The sequence below is a fragment of the Microtus ochrogaster genome, linkage group LG3 (genome assembly GCF_000317375.1).
Source record: "Microtus ochrogaster isolate Prairie Vole_2 linkage group LG3, MicOch1.0, whole genome shotgun sequence".
Classification (NCBI taxonomy): Eukaryota; Metazoa; Chordata; class Mammalia; order Rodentia; family Cricetidae; genus Microtus; species Microtus ochrogaster.
Genome location: NC_022029.1, coordinates 45,582,700 through 45,587,789, shown reverse-complemented (window position 1 = coordinate 45,587,789; position 5,090 = coordinate 45,582,700). Strand labels below are relative to the sequence as shown.

General features: G+C 49.4%; 1 long non-coding RNA gene and 1 other non-coding gene across 2 annotated transcripts; both read left to right on the top strand.

Annotated features, from left to right (window-relative positions):
* Positions 1 to 1,934: 1,934 nt before the first annotated feature.
* On the top strand, positions 1,935 to 5,090 carry LOC106144155. Its single transcript, XR_001229248.2, has 4 exons — positions 1,935 to 2,001; positions 3,455 to 3,492; positions 4,152 to 4,193; positions 5,032 to 5,090. It is a non-coding gene; the product is annotated as an uncharacterized LOC106144155 (long non-coding RNA).
* LOC113457641 lies at positions 3,550 to 3,620 on the top strand. Its single transcript, XR_003378167.1, has one exon. It is a non-coding gene; the product is annotated as a small nucleolar RNA SNORD93 (small nucleolar RNA).

The window sequence follows — 5,090 nt, the reverse complement described above, 5'->3', positions numbered from 1 at the left end:
TGGATCAAGGTTATAAGTATTTAGCACTGCCCTGGGCAGTGATGGGGAAGCGAGCGAGCCTCAATACCTCCAAACTGACTGTGGATCTTCTCCAGGAGGGATGAGCTAGTGGATGTCGGCAGCTAGAGCAGGAGAGAGGCCTGAATATTTATCCTGGGCTAAGGGCAGGACCGTGGCTAATGAGGACCTCTGATTGTCTTTCAGCTAGCACTATCAAAAGAAGCGTGAAGGTTAAAGTTCATATTTGTATCCCATTGACTGGCTGCTGCAGTGGCTTTCCGAGGCCCCTGCTTCTGCCTTCCCCATAAAAGAGAACTTATACTCGGAGCGTGGCAGATAGAATGGAGGACTGTGGACTACCTCAGTTTCCCCTCAACATTTATATCAACACGGGATCTTATTGATATTCCCCCCTGGAAGGGATGAGTGAAATTACCTCGTGCGAGTGGGAAGGAAACACGGGACACGCAACAAACCCGCTTAGGAGTTTATTAGAGGGGCCATGTACAGGTCCGGAGAAGTCAGTGTGCAGAGAGAGAGCTGAAGATGGTGCCTCCTGCTTTTAAGGGCTGCCTAGCATATGCACATAGGGGGGATGGCGTGGTTATGTCGTATGCAGATGACGGAGCTCACGCATTAACATTAGCGCAAGGGCTCTCTCAGCTGCGTTGTACGCAGACGCTGCAACCTTGCTACATGTGGGTCACGGGGTCCTTTAAGATTCCCAGGACCTTTAGGCACTTCTGCCTGAAGGCTTGTCGGCACACGCGTGGCCCTGGAACTGGCAAGTGTTAGCCGTGTTGTGTGGCTGAATCCTTACTATGAGGAAAGGCTAAACAAGAGCCCAGAGTGTGATCTAGCTGAGTCTGGAGCTGGGGATAGACGCTTTCTGATAGCATTGTGTGCCTTAACAACGCACTTGGTAGCGTCCAACAGAAATGCCAGCTCAGTTCTGGCCACCAGAAGCCCAAAAACCAAGGTGTCAGCAGAACCAAACTACCTCTAAACTCACTGAAAGGAATCTTTCCTGCGCCTTCCTAGCTCCTCGCTGCCAGCACAATTCCTGGCATTTGGGGCATGTAGTCGCACCTCTCTCCACCCTTCGCTGTGTTTCTGTCTTCCGGTCTTAGGATTCCAGTTGCCTTTAGTTAAAAGGGCCCACCCCTGCCGAGTGATGGCACAGGTCTTTAATCCCAGCACTCAGGAGGCAGAGGCAGGCGGATCTCCATTGACTTCCAGCCCAGGGTGATCTGCAGAGCAAGTTCCAGGACAGTCAGGGCTTCACAGAGAAACCATCCCTGTCTGGAAAAAACAGCAACGAAAAAGGCTCATCCCAATGACCTCATCTTAGCTTGATCACAAAGCTAAGGCTATTTCCCAATAAGATCACATTCACTAGTACTGGAGGTTAACACTTCACGTCTTCTGAGGGATGTTTGATCTCTATCACCCATGTCTGGCCTCAATGCTGTTGATTTTTCTGCAATACCAATTCCTCCTCTCGTCCAGAGCTACAGAAGTGCTCGAAGGGCAGTGTGTTTTCAGATCTTGGCCAGCATCGGAAGTACACAGCCAGCAGTGAGATTTCCACATGTGGGGTCTTCTGCTTGCATCAGCCTCAACAGGAGCAAATTCTGTTACATAATTAGGTGTGGGTCTTTAAATGAAAATAAGGACAAAAGGGTGTGGCATAGTACTAAATCCAGTGTATGACTTTAAGAATCACGCCCTACACTCTGTGGCGTCAAGAACCTCTGCGGTCGGGGCGGTGAGTGGTTCTGGGTTGGGCACAGGCTAGGACGCCCTGAGGCCACCAGGGGACGCGCGAGGGCTGGGGAGTTGGGTAGGGCGGGAACCCGGGACAGGGCGGGAACTCGGGACAGGGCGGGCAGGTCGGGGCCCTGGGCCACTCTGGTTGGCTGCGACCCGTTCTCCCTGTCCAGCCCATTTTAAACTTGGTCCGGCCGGGCGTCTGCCCTTTTCCGCCGCGGCGTGCTCCTGGTAAGTAGTACTCGTCCTGCGGAAGGCAAGATCCCGCCACGTGGCTTCGGGGATCCTCACTGCGCTAGCCCCGTGTGCCGGTCCCGGCCCGGTGCGTGTCCCCTCGGTGTGGGACTGGGGCTCGGCCTCGGCGCTGCTCGGATTTGTCTCCTCCGGGGTGGAGGCACAGAGTCAAGACCGTCCCCGGGTCCTTGGCACACTCGGGGCTCCCGCCTGCCCAGTAGTCTGGTGACGGGGACATCGCCTATTTAGGAAGCGAATGAGATCAGAGATCAAGAGTAGCAGGATAATTCCAATGTTAGCAAGGAAAGGAGGTAATTTCGCCCACACAGCCGCGTTCTCGGCACAAGTGCCCTTCAAATGCCACTTTGTACAGAGACCTTTTTTTTTAAGGTTGGAGGGTGGCTTCTGAGAGCCAATGACTGCAAGTGAGTCATGCAGGGCGCTCTGCGCACCCACAGTGGCAGGATTAGCCAGTGCTTTATGCTGCCTAGCCTTACTCTGACACAGACCCAGCCTGCCTGGGTTTTGTGTCCTGGGCAAAAATCTGAGCCTCTGGGTCCACACTTGTACAGAGTATTAGAAAGCTAACTTCTGTGCTCCGTGATGTAAAAACACTTTGTTCCTAAGAGCAGGCATAGGTGTCTTCTGAGCACCTAGGAGTCCTGCCTGCTTGCTGCCGCTTTAACATTTGTGAAGGTCTAAATTTAGACGTGAGTGAACGAAGGAAGGTACTGTTTGGGTTTTGTTTTTTAATTGGGATGTGAACTTGTGCTTGTTGGGTTCCCGTTCTGGCCCAAGGAATCTTTCTGCTCTAGTACTGTAAAGTGTTGGGACTTACGGTACAGCAGTACAGAGAGCCCCTACGCCTCTTGAAGCCCATGTCAGAGCGAAAACCTTCTGGGCTATTGTGAACAATATCCAGTATTCCCTGTGCTGCAACAAACATGCCTTAGTTTTGTCTCGTTTAGGGGTTAGGTTTCTATTGAGTCCTTCGGATTGACACAGTCTAAGAGCCTAGAGTGAGGGGCAGCATGAGGTCTAAGGACTCCGGACAGAGAAGTTCCAGGACTACGGGTTTCTTCCCCCTCTTCAGTTTCAGCAAGCTGATTGATTGATGCATCTAATTTTGAAATCAATGAAAGTGCTTCAGCTTGCATTAAATAAATACTGCAGCTAGTCGTTTTGTTTCTAAACTTGATAAATTATCTGATTTGTGATGGATTCAGTTGGAATGATGACACAGAGGGAACAAATAGACTCCCAGCTGTCAGAAATGTAAAGATCACAGCTTTGTACAGGAGTATTGTTCAGAGACAGGACTTAGGTCAACAAAGGCAGTTAGCCCCAAGAAAGGTTGGTGTGTGCCTGTGATTTTCTTTTTAACGGGGTGGAGGGGAAGCTATGGCCTGGTACTTGTGCCATTTTTGATGCTTTTTTTTTTCTTACACAGGTGCTGTGTGTTCTGCCCAGGGTGTTAGTGAACACAAGGTATGAGTTCAATGAAAAGATTTGACTTGTTGGGCACAATTCCAGGAACAGGATTCTTGGCCAAGGATGAGAACTCTAACCTGATTGGATATGCTGCTCTGATGGGTTGAAGGATTTACCTGAGGCCAACTTAATAGGAATTTAATGTAGTCACACCATCTCTTTATAGACAGGGACAAGGGGACTGTGTAGTGAGGTGGTTTAGGAATACCAAACCTGACCTTTGAATTTGGTTCCTGGGCCCTTATGGGAGAGAGAACCAAGTTATCCGTGGACCTTCATGTGAGTGCTATGGCACCTGTGTGCACACAGAATAATAAATCTGTGTTGGTAAATGAATTAATACTTTTTTTTTTTTTTGCTTTTTCGAGACAGGGTTTCTCTGGTTTTGGAGCCTGTCCTGGAACTAGCTCTTGTAGACCAGGCTGGTCCCGAACTCACAGAGATCTGCCTGCCTCTGCCTCCCAAGTGCTGGGATTAAAGGTGTGCGCCACCACCGCCCTTGGGTTAATACTTAAAGGGCAAGTTGAATTACCAGATGTACTGGATAGCACACTGAGGATTCTGTTTATGCAAGGTAGTTAACTGTCAACATAGACATCAGCATGTTACTATAGTATTGTTGGTCTAATTAGTTACCTCCGGTATTTTTCCTGCAGCCTGGTGCTTGAGATGAGCCAGTGCAACTTCGAGAAGAAAAGGTATGTAATTGTAGTTAGAATCAAACGAAACATTGATTTGGGGCAGTCCCAATTGCATAGATAGAAGCATGCGAATGTTGTCCTATAGAATTTATTTCTGTTAGTTTAACACACAAGATCTTTTTGGGGATTTTATTTATAAAATTTTTTGTGTGCCTGCATGTACCATGTGCCTGCAGTGCCCATCGAGACCAGAAGAGGGCTGTGAGCTGCTATGTGGGTGCTGGGAATTGAAACTAGGTTCTCTAGAAAAGCAGCCAGCTAGAACTTTTAACTGCTGAACCATCTCTGTAGCCCTAAACTTAAGCAACTCGGGAGAGTGAGGTGTTCGATGGGATCCACTGGGTGTCTGGGCTCAGTACCTGCCATGTGTGCACTGTATTATGCTCAGATGTGAGTCTCAAACATATACATGGAGAACTTCACACTCTCATCTAGTGAAGCTGAGACACCCTCAGACATAACTGGAATATAAACCTCAATGGCTCCTTTGGGTATGGTGGGATGGGGTGGGTGGTCATAGTCTGTCCCTATCTCAGCACTTGCTAACCCCACTGGCAGACACTATTCAGGAGGCGACCTGGGCCTAACTCCTCTTCCCATCCCTGGCACTGCTGACAGCAGCACAGAACTCACGTGCCTCTTCTCTGGGAAGAGTGCTGTTACTATGGAGACAAGCCTGGCCCAGTGGAAGAGCGCATAAAAGATCTTCCTTAAAGTTATCCGACTCCAGCATGGGAATCTGGCGGTGGGGGCCTGGGTCCTACTCCTCGGCCACTGGTCTCTTGTCTCACCATAAATATTCTTGTTTCTATATTTTTTCTCTTATTTTTTTCAGGGAAATGGCAGTGAAATTACCTGACAGTGAGTAGATCAGACGTTCCCGCCAGTTTGCTC